The 11,147-nt window shown below is 39.7% G+C and overlaps 1 non-coding gene across 1 annotated transcript; it reads right to left on the bottom strand.

Moving 5' to 3' along the window:
• Positions 1–1,414: 1,414 nt before the first annotated feature.
• Positions 1,415–1,521, bottom strand: LOC116142206. Its single transcript, XR_004129968.1, has one exon. It is a non-coding gene; the product is annotated as a small nucleolar RNA R71 (small nucleolar RNA).
• Between the last annotated feature and the right edge of the window lie 9,626 nt (positions 1,522–11,147).

An 11,147-nucleotide genomic window follows, 5' to 3' on the forward strand; every position in this document is an offset into this window, starting at 1 on the left:
ACTTTCTCTTTGGCAATCTCTAATTTCACAAACTGAAGTAGGAGACTTGATAGCATTAACTTTGAGTGCAGCACCCAATTGTTGTTGAATAGTTGAAACTTGAGCGGCCAAAGCAGTGTAACTATCTAAATCTAATTCATGAACTCCTTCTACTCTCCTTGAAAAATTCTATTTCGAAGGCATCATATAGTTGTTGCTTGCCATCACTTTTCTTAACTATCAGATTGTTCTCTCGATTTTAGGGTCTAAGGGATTAAGATCACCACCACCTTTTGAACGTAAACTCTCCAATATCTAACTAAAAGAAACAAACAAAACAAAATAAAAGTAAAAATTAATTTCTGAGCAAAAATAAAACAAATCAAATTAGCAACTAAATATTTCATATTGATATTGGTAAAAAAAAATAATTCCCTGGCAATGGCACCAAAAACTTGTTTGAAGGGAAAAGAATGATGTCGATAGGATTCATGATGCGTAGGAACAAACGGCACAAGAATCAGGGTCGAAATGAAGGAGTTGTGGCAAGTCGAAGATGTTACGGAAAATTTGGAAATTCTTCATCATGAGTATGCCTCGATGTTTCTGTCATAACTTGAGCTGTAGAAGTTGGAATTTGATGATTCTGGTGGCGTTGGAAATATTATTCAGAGAGCTACAATGTTTGTGTTTATGACTTCATCTAATTCTAAAGATTATGGATGCTTTGGATAGAAAGAACGATCACCGCGGCGATGGGTCACGGGTTTGTGTTAAGTCATTACCCTAATCCGAATTTGAATGGGCTAAGTTTTCTAATCTTTTTCTTAAGCACGACCAAGAACCCCAGAGATATAAAGGAGAGTTTTTAAGAAATTAAGGAGGACTTTTGGAGAAGGAAGAAGACGGCTATCAAGTTGGAGATCGGGATCCTGAGAGCTCTCGTTCACCGATTAGAGAAGTTTTTATCTTTTTCTTTCTTGAACTAATGTCATTGAATAGAATGATGGATTTTGTTATTTTCATTATGAACTAATTTTCTTTTCTAGGGCTAAGATGTATCTCTATTTATTATTATGTGTTGACTTGGTTTGTTGTTAATTCTTATTGAGCTTTTAATTCTAAGTTTTATTATTGTGCATAATGCTTTCAATTCTCAAGGGCCCGAGAGTTGAATGATATCATGGGTTAGGTTGAGATCGAGAGATGAAACCTGATTTGTCTTAGGTAATAAAACCATAGATTGAGCNAGTTGTGCGACACATTCAAGCATAATGGGGTATCCAAGGATGCAATCAGACTAAGGCTTTTCCCATTCTCTCTACGGGATAAAGCTAAGGCTTGGTTGATTTCATTGCCATCTGGGAGCATCACAACATGGAATGAGTTGGCTCAAGCGTTCCTCACTAAGTATTTTCCACCTGCCAAGTCGGCCAAACTGAAGAGTGAGATTACCAACTTTTACCAACAAGATTCAGAGTCATTGTATGAAGCATGGCAAAGGTTTAAGGATCTCTTACGGAGGTGCCCACACCATGGTATACCAATCTGGTCAGAAGTGCAAACGTTTTACCAAGGTTTGCTACCAACCATTCAAGCCATGATTGATGCTGCAAGTGAGGGAGCCTTGAACACCAAAACGCCAGAAGAAGCATACAATCTGATCGAGGTGATGGTGAACAACAACTATATGAGGACTCCAGAAAGAAATTCAACAAGAGATCAGCGGGAGTGCACGAAGTCGACAGTTACACTGCACTGGCTGCTCAACTTACGAACATCCAGAAGCAATTAGGTAATGTGTTAAAAATTAATGCAATTGAATCTTCTTCTCTAACATGTGACCTTTGTGCAGGAAATCATGCGTCGAACGATTGCCAAGAGGGAAACCAGTTTGCTCAGCATGAACAAGCCAACCACGTCAACAATTTCCAAAGAGGGCAAGGGAATCCATATTCTAATACTTATAATCCAGCATGGAGGAAACACCCAAATTTTTCATGGAGCAACAATAATGAGCAAAAACAAGCTCCTGCATTTCAATATCAAGAACAAAAATCAAACTTGGAAAATACATTAACCAAGTTCATTGAGGAGACAAGCAAGAGGTTTGAGAAGACCGACGTCCTGGTTCAAAACCAATCTGCATCTATTAGGAACCTTGAGACTCAAATTGGGCAGATTCACAATATATTAGCGAGAAGAGGTCAATGGGTTTTACCGAGTGACACAGAGAAAAATCCCAAAGAACAGGCACATGCAATCACCCTGAGGAGTGGAAGAAGTTTGGAAAATTCGAAGGGTGAAAAATAGAGGATATAACAAAACCTGAAGGATGAGCAGAAGGACGATCGCCGCGGCGAAGAAGATGGTGGCCGCGGTGAGCGTGAGGATGCAGAGAATTTCGTTAGAAGAAAGAACGATCACCGCGGTGATGAAACTAGTCGCCGCGGCGAGCGTGAGGCTATTCAAATTTCGTTAGGATTATCCAACGATAGCCGCGGTGATGAATATGGTGGCCGTGAGGACCGAACAAATGAGCAGAAAACTCTTTCAAGACAGGCAACCTTGCCGTACCCACAACGGTTGAAGAATCAGAAGCTCGACAAGCAACTTGGTAAGTTCATTGACATGTTTCGAAGTTTACATATTAATATTCCTTTTTTTGATATGCTTGAACAGATGCCGAAGTATGCAAAATTTTTGAAGGAGATCCTCATGCACAAGAGGAAATTCGAGGAACACGAAAAAGTCATGCTGACAGAGGAATGCAGCGTGCTGATTCAAAAGAAACTACCACCTAAACTACGAGATCCAGGGAGTTTTCCTATCCCTTGTATTATTGGTAGTTTTTATTTTGATAAAGTGTTATGCGATTTAGGAGCTAGTATTAACTTAATGTCGTTTTCCATTTACAGGAAGCTTGGATTGGGAGAAGTGAAGCCAACCACCGTGTCTCTCCAATTAGCTAATCGATCGATCACATATCCTAGGGGGGTAGTCGAAGACGTCCTGATTAAGGTAGACAAACTGATTTTTCCCATAGATTTCATAGTGCTAGATATGGAGGAAGATAGGGAAATACCTCTAATTTTAGGGCGACCTTTTCTGGCCACGGGTAGAACATTGATAGATGTCCACCAAGGGAAATTGATCTTAAGGGTAGAAGATGAGCAAGTAGAATTTGATGTTTTCAAGTCTATGAAGCGTCCGTCTGAGTTAGATTCATGTTTTAAGATTGATGTTCTCGACACCATAGTGGAGCAGAATTTTGAAGAGAACTACCAAATTTTGCCTTTACAGAATTGTTTGATGAATTCTAGAGACTAGGAGGATGAAGTTGATAGTGAAGAGATAAGTGAGTGTCTAAGATACTTAAGAGCTTTACCACCCTTAGGTCGTCCCGAGGGTAAATTGATCAGAGAAATTGGAGATGTGGAGTCTCAGTCAACTTTACCAATCACGAAGGCGCCTACACTTGAGCTCAAGCAACTACCATCTCATTTAAGGTATGCATTTTTAGAAGACGGTAAATTTTTTCCAGTCATTATTAATGCTTATTTGAGTGTTGTAGAGGAAGAAAAGTTGCTGCGCATTTTGAGAAGGTACAAGAAGGCCATTGGATGGACAATTGCGGATATCAAAGGTATCAGTCCTTCAATCTGCACGCATAGGATCCTAATGGAGGAAAGTTACAAGCCTACTGTCCAACCACAGAGAAGATTGAATCCATCAATGCAAGAAGTGGTCAAGAAGGAGGTGTTGAAGCTTTTAGATGTAGGAATAATATATCCAATTTTGGATAGTGCATGGGTGAGTCCAGTCCAAGTGGTGCCAAAGAAGGGAGGAATGACAGTGGTCCGGAATGACAACAACGAGCTGATTCCAACACGAACAGTCATAGGATGGAGAGTATGTATTGACTACCGCAAACTGAATTTCGCGACTCGTAAGGATCATTTTCCATTGCCATTCATCGATCATATGTTGGAGAAGTTAGCGGGCCATGAGTTCTACTGTTTCCTAGATGGATATTCAGGCTACAACCAAATTGTCATAACGCTGGAAGATCAAGAGAAGACGACTTTCACGTGCCCATACGAAACATTCGCCTATCGAAGAATGCCTTTTGGCTTGTGCAATGCTCCTGCAACTTTTCAACGTTGCATGATTTCAATTTTTTCCGATATGGTTGAGAAGTCCATTGAAGTTTTTATGGACGATTTTTCTGTTTTTGGAAATTCTTTTGATGAGTGTTAATCTAACCTGTCTAATGTTTTGCAAAGATGTGTTGACACTAACTTGGTGCTCAATTGGGAAAAATGCCACTTCATGGTACGAGATGAGATCGTGTTAGGTCATCGGATATCAGCGAACGACATTGAGGTGGATCGAGCGAAGATTGAAGTCATTGAGAAACTACCACCTCCAAATTCAGTGAAGGTTGTCAGAAGCTTCCTTGGGCATGCGGGCTTTTATAGGAGATTCATACATGATTTTTCTAAAATCTCTAAACCTCTTTGTGATTTATTAGCTAAGGATGTTCCTTTTAATTTTAGTCAAGAGTGTTTAGACGCATTTAATTGTTTAAAAGAAAAATTAATTTCTACTCATATTATTGTTGCGCCTGATTGGGAATTACCCTTTGAACTCATGTGTGATGCGAGTGATTATGCTTTAGGGGCTGTTTTAGGATAGCGAAAAGGTAAGGTCTTGCATGTGATTTATTATGCCAGTAAGACGTTAACGGGACCTCAACTGAATTATGCCACTACTGAGAAAGAATTTTTAGCAGTAGTGTTTTCTATTGATAAGTTTCGTTCTTATTTGCTAGGTACCAAGGTCATCGTATACACGGACCATGCTGCACTGAAGTACCTCCTAGCAAAACGGGACTCCAAGCCAAGATTATTGTGATGGGTATTGCTCCTACAGGAATTCGACTTGGAGATCAAGGACAAAAAAGGAACAGAAAATCAAGTGGCTGACCATTTATCCCGATTGGAATCCAATGAAGAAGTTCAAGAGGAAGAAAAGCTAATCAATGAATACTTCCCGAATGAACAATTGTTTGTTATTCAGGAAGGACCATGGTTTGCGGACATTGCTAACTCCTTGGCACGAAAGGTTATGCCCCCTGAAATGAACTCTCAGAGACGAAAGAAATTTTTTGCAGATTTAAAGTACTACTTCTGGGAGGATCCATTTTTGTGCCAGAGGAAGAGATGATGAATATACTTCGTCACTGTCATTCTATGGAAGTTGGTGGTCATTTCGGTTCGACAAAGACCGCTGCAAAAGTTCTTCAATCAGGATTTTTCTAGCCTTCTCTTTTTAAAGATGCTTTTTGTTTTGTGATGAGTTGTGATGAGTGTCAACAGGTTGGGAATATGTCAAGGAGAAATGCCATGCCTTTAAACAATATCCTGGAAGTAGAATTGTTTGATGTTTAGGGGATAGATTTTATGGGACCTTTTCCTTCTTCGTTTTCTAACCGTTTCATTTTGGTTGCTGTAGATTATGTATCGAAGTGGGTGGAAGCTGCTGCGTTGCCAACAAACGATGCTCGTGTCGTTATCAAGTTCATAACGAATAATATCTTTTCAAGGTTTGGCACGCTAAGAGCCATTATCAGTGATGGTGGTTCTCACTTTTGCAATCGTCAATTCATAGCATTGTTAAGCAAGTACGGAGTTACACATCGAGTTGCAACCCCATATCACCCGCAAACTAGTGGCCAAGTCGAAGTTTCAAATAGGGAGCTGAAACGAATCCTGGAAAAGACAGTGAACACCTCTCGAAAGGATTGGGCAACTAAGCTTGATGATGCACTATGGGCATATAGGACGGCATTCAAAACACCAATAGGAATGTCGCCCTATAGGATGGTTTACGAAAGAGCTTGTCACTTGCCAGTGGAGTTAGAGCACAGGTCGTATTGGGCAATAAAGTTTCTGAATTTTGATCTACAAGCCGCTGGAGCAAAACGTTTACTGCAACTCAATGAGATGGAAGAGTTTCACAATGATGCATACGGGAATGCCCGGATTTACAAAGAAAAGACTAAGCAGTGGCATGACAAACACATTGTGAACAGGGAATTCCAGGAGGGTGACAAAGTGCTGTTGTTCAACTCGAGACTGCGACTTTTTCTAGGAAAATTACGCTCAAGATGGTCTGGCCCATTCATCATTCATCGAGTGTTTCCGCATGGGGCGATAGAGCTTCACCACCCGACGAAGGGAACATTCAAAGTCAACAGGCAAAGATTGAAACCTTATATTGAGAATGGGAATGCCGATGAGAGGGTTTCAATTCTTCTTCAGAATCCTAATTGACGATAGAAAAGGAGTCGAGCTTAAGACTTGAAACAAGCGCTTGTTGGGAGGCAACCCAATATTTCGGTTCTGTTTGGTTTATTTTTATTTTTATTTTATTTTTATTTACGTATAACGAGGTTCTGTTTCGTATTTTTTATTTTCTTTCGTTTTAAGTTTTATGTGTCATGTTTTTAATTTTCGAATTGTTTGCAGGTGATTGCCACAACGAACAAAAGGATAAATTGGAAGGACATTACGCTCGCCGCAGCGGTACACTTTATCGCTGCAGCGAGTGTGAATGACACGCATGACATAACCCATCTGAAATTAATCACGCTCGCCGCAACAACGAGTTTAATCGCTGCAGCAAGCGTGAATCCAGAGTGATACTGCGACGATAACAACGATGTGTTGCCGCAGCGATCGCACCAGGCAACGCAATATTGCGTTTAAATCAGCTTCTTCTTCTTCTATTTTCAAACAATCTACATTACATGCTTCTCTCTCCCACAGTTGCTCTTCACCAAATTTCATTTAAATCATTCAATTTGTACTCCATTGCTTACTAACACACTCAAATTCCCATCACATTATGCAGATTAAGGAGACCAGAGGAGTTTTCGCGAAAAAATCAAGGTTAGGGTTTCTAAAGAGAAATTGGGGGTTTTCGAAATTTCATCTAATCAATATCAATTCAAGGCATATTTGGACAGATCAAGGCTCAAGTAAGTGTTTCTCACCCAATTTGCAAAGTAATTTTGATTGGTGAAGTTGGAAACCCATTGAATTGAATTTTGTGGAAGTGTGGGATGATTTTGTGTTGATTGTGACTATTGATAGAGATTGGGTGATTTTCGTGGGAGTGTTTATTGTTGTGATTGTGTTTGATTGAAGAAGGGCAGTTGTTGTTTGTGGGAGTGAGTTGATTTCTGTTGAGCAGTGTTAGTATTTTGACTGAGTATTTGGGTTGAGTTCAAAATTGTGATAATGGCACCCAAAAGAAAACCAAGAAGTGATAGGAGTGACAAAGGAAAAAGGCAGGCCTTTAGTGATACCTGGTTTGTTAGCCAGGCTGCTCAGGAAATGTATGAAAATTTTGCAAAGCAACCGGGGCGATTTATTGAAGAACGAGGGCTGGTGTTTACAGAAGCTTTTGAGGGAATAACTGATGTGATTCAAGCTCTAGGTTGGGAGAAATTTTGCAAAGAGCCCCCGGCACCTGCTGTTGCCTCTGTGGTAAAGGAGTTTTATGCCAACACTCCTGATAGCGTTGACGGGAGAACCATAGTAAGAGGTAAAGAGATCGTGTTTAATGCAGCTGCGATTAATGAATTTTATGGGCTGCCGCAAGTTGAGTTCGATGACGATGCCTATGCCGCATTCAAGTAACAAGTGGATTTTGACGTAGTAATAAACTCTTTGACTGAAGGGAGAGCTACATGGTTTATTGCGGCTGGGGAACACATCCGTTTTGAAAGTAAGTTCTTGGACTCAATTTCGCGCATGTGGTTATATTTTGTATGCTCTCGATTGATGCCATCCAAGCACATGAGTACTGTTAGTAAAGCTAGGGCAATCTTAATGTATGCTATCCGCCAGAAGATGAGGATGAATGTGGGTGAAATTATCTTTCAAGAGATTACCCATTCGGCAAAGCGTTCCAAGACGGGCTTTTATTTTCCCCACCTGATTACTGCATTGTGTACGCAAGCGGAAGTGCCATTGAATGCTGAAGAAGTTTTTATTCCGTAAGGAGTGTGTCTTACCGTGTAGTTTCTGCAAAATTTAACCAGTGGGGGCAGAGTAGAGGTACCCAGGACCAAAGCATCTTCATCGTCGAAGCTTTCCCAAAAAGATCAATTGTTAAAGCTGAATGAAGACATCGAAAAGTTGAAACAGCAACAGAATCGTCAAGAGGCTTGGATGACATGGATGAGTGGGCAAATGAGGGTGCAACATGAGATGCAAAGATTGCAACTTGCTCATGCTGGGATAGCAGCACCGGGGTGTGAATGGACTAATTTTGTGTACCCGGCGGATGAAAAGCACGGTGATGCTCCTGATGAGGATTCTGAGGAGAGTATGGAGGAGTAGATTTTAGTTAATGTTGTCAATGCAGTTGTTTTAGTCGCTTTTATTTTTCTGTTTTGATGTACTTTTATTTTGTCTATTGTGCGTTCTTTGAGTCTTTGTGAACTATTAGTCTATTTTGTTTTATTGTTTTGTTGTTCTTTGTTCATGCTCTTTTTGGCCATTCTTGTATTTTGCATAACTCTGATGACCGACAAGGTCTGTTTAGTGGTTTTTCTGTTTTGATAGAACGACTGGTGTATACGACTGGACGGCTTTATTTTGTTGAGGAATGCGGTAACGTTCTCTTTCTTTTACTCATACGCTTTACATTGGGGACAATGTTGATTTTATTGGTTGGGGGTAGGAATTTAAGAAACTTAAATTGAGCAAAATTTGTTTTTGTATGGATTTAGAGAGCATTTTTATTTATTCTTTCATTTTAGGTTGTGAGTTTTATTTTTGTCTCTTGGATGAGTCATATGTCTATGATAGGAATGTGATTGCAATAATTAGAACTAATGGAGTACATTAATTTTTACCTTTGCTTACGGATGTCTGTGAATATTAATGACATGAAGTTGAGACCCTAGTGAACTGTGGATTGAAAGTGGTTCAGTCACCTACTTAGAGACGTGTTATGTATGAAGTTTACATGAACTTTATTGTGATTTCAACAAACTCTAGAATTCATTTGATAATCACTCAAGGTGAAATCCTAGAATTCACATCACTTAGGAAATGATTTAGGCTATTTTTGGACCGATTGAGCCTTTCAAGCCAACCCTTGTTTTTGCCATCGCTAGTTAGCCCTTTGAGCCTTTGTAAACACAACTTAGCCTTGTTTTTCGTTCTTTGAACTTAATGTTTACCCTATCCTGATTTTGAGCCTAAAACACAATCCTACTTGCTTTATCATTAAGAGCCTTTATTGTTCTTCAAGCTTATTACGAGTTTTGGTAAGAAAGTGTGGTTGTCACAACCCACGTGTGCGAAGAAATTGGTTGGGGGTTGTGGAGTGTTTGTAAAATCAGTGGGGATGTGCATGTGTGCATGTTTCAGCCTTCTTATTTTTATTAAGTTTAAAAAAAAAAAAAAAAAAATTCTGCCTAGTTTAAGGGTATTTCGGCTGGAAACCAGAACCCGCCTTAAAAACTGCCTAGCAGTACTTGGCGACCTCTGGTATAACAACGCCACATACACCTTAGACGCATCTCCCCTGCCGCATTTATGGTATCAAAAATAAGAAAGATACAAGTTTGAGGGTTGTGAAAAAGTGGACATATTGGTTGGTGGTTGAGAAGAAGTGGAGTTCGATTTGATTTTAGAGTTTGCATGAGGAAAACCGAGTTCTCTTACTTTGTTATTCCTATCATTTTCTTGGAACCCATACCTTGGCCTAAAGTTACAACCTTTACAAAGACCTATTGATCCAAGGTAATGTGAAATTCTACATTAGTGGAGAGTGATGTGAAAAGTGAGCCTATGGAGTTTGATTCCATGATTCACATATAAGTCATAACCCGAATACTGAGATCAAAATTTTGTTCATGAATGTTGTGCATAACACCATCCGAGTTTGTAGACTAATGGTTTGTGGTTGTATGGATGTTCTAGGGTCGATAACGAAAATGAAATTGATGTTTGCATTGTCTGTGAGTTTTAGGTGATTTTTAATTAATCTATTTATTTTGTGTATATGCAATTTTTGAGACGTCTTTATGAATTGATCCAAGANTCAAGGGCCCGAGGGTTGAATGATTTCAAGGGTTAGGTTGAGATCGAGAGATGAAACCTGATTTGTCTTAGGTAATAAAACCATAGATTGAGCGAACGCTAGAGGTAGGTTACCGCGATCTATGAGGCTCCGGTAAATTCCAAAGAGCTTAATGATCTCTTAGCTCCTAAATCCAATTTAGAGATATCTTGGGTTGTTGTTTACGGGTTAATTTGCTAATTGCTCGAGAGAGAGAGTTAGTGGAATAATAGGGGATTTGGCTTTTAGAATACACTCGATTAGGTCAACAACAAATGTCAATGCATAGGATTAAATTGGTGTGAAATCTATGCCCTAGGTTTAGTCATATTGATTTTCACTTCAAAGTATTTACAAATTCTGCCTTTATTTAGTACTTAGTTTTTAGTTTATTTACTTTTTCATTAAATTCATTCTTAAACTTCAGTTTAATCAAATAGCAATAGATTATAATAGTTTGGTACTTGGTAGGTAGTTCCCTTGGGATTCGACACTCGTTTACTCGAGTTTTACTACTTGCACGATTTCGTACACTTGCGAATAGCCTGTCATAATGCTGTTAAAAATCATGTCCCCCACATCAATACTCTTCCCTGTGGCAATCGAATAGAGCAGCACTGCTTTCTCGTGAGTCACGGTACTGTAGTGTGATTCCGGCATTAGTCTCGCACAGATAAAGTATTGCCACAGCCGAGCCATCGGTGTCAACTGCGTGCCCTTAAGAGTCTTTTTCTGCTTCTTGGACACTGCCCACTCTGCACTCGGTTTTGCAATAACTGGAAGGATTAAGCCGTCATCAATCCATGATCTCTTGAACTGCACATACTCATCACTGAGGATTTCCGGCAAATGAAAGAAATCATTGATTTCCTTCCCCGTAAAAGGCACTTCCTCCCCTCTTACAAAAACAGTCTCTTCCTTACACTCCGGGAGATTGGCATAGAACTCCTTTACCAGCGGCTAAACAGCCAACTGCTCAGGAGCTCGCAAAAACATTTCCCACTATCTCCCTCTACTCCAGT

The sequence above is a fragment of the Pistacia vera genome, unplaced genomic scaffold (assembly GCF_008641045.1).
Source record: "Pistacia vera cultivar Batoury unplaced genomic scaffold, PisVer_v2 Contig405, whole genome shotgun sequence".
NCBI classification, from domain to species: Eukaryota; Viridiplantae; Streptophyta; class Magnoliopsida; order Sapindales; family Anacardiaceae; genus Pistacia; species Pistacia vera.